Here is a 732-nt window from a genome sequence, read left to right as displayed (position 1 = left end):
AATGAAATGAGAGCTAACAACAGATGAAAGCGGCACAAGATAGACAAAGAAGTTATGCAGATAAACGTCGGAAATCGATTGAATTTCAAGAAGGTGATAGAGTGATGTTAAAGGTATCACCTTGGAAAGGACTGGTACGTTTTGGGAAAAGAGGAAAATTAAGTCCAAGATGTATTGGACCATTCACTATTATTGGAAGGGTTGGGGAAGTGGCCTACAAATTACAACTTCCTTTGGAACTTAGTGGAATTCATGACACGTTTTATGTGTCAAATTTGAGGAAGTGTTTAATAAGTCCAGATGTGGCAGTACCATTACCTGAAATTAAGGTAGATGAGAGATTATGTTTTGAAGAAACCCCTGAACAGATTACTGACTATAAAGTAAATAAGTTGTGAAACAAAGAAATTGCGTTAGTAAAGGTTCAGTGGCGTTATCATAAGGGACCAGACGCCACCTGGGAATTAGAGTCTGAGATGCGGATGAAGTATCCTTATCTTTTTGCTTAAATGGAATTCCGGGACGGAATTCTTTTAAAAAGGAAATTTTGTAATATTTGGGTTATTTTATTAGATTTAATAATTTAATTCTTTATGTTTATATGAATATTTTATGTAGATGTGTGYGGGTGTGGGTGATGTAGTTATGTTAGCCGACCTTTGAGGGGTGGCCTATGTTTATCTGAATATTTTATGTAGAAGTGTGTGGGTGTGGGTGACGTAGTTATGTTAG

Source organism: Cynara cardunculus (genome assembly GCF_001531365.2).
Source record: "Cynara cardunculus var. scolymus isolate 2C chromosome LG 9, CcrdV1, whole genome shotgun sequence".
NCBI lineage: Eukaryota > Viridiplantae > Streptophyta > Magnoliopsida > Asterales > Asteraceae > Cynara > Cynara cardunculus.
The sequence above is the reverse complement of the archived record's forward strand: the minus strand, read 5'-3'. Positions refer to the sequence as shown.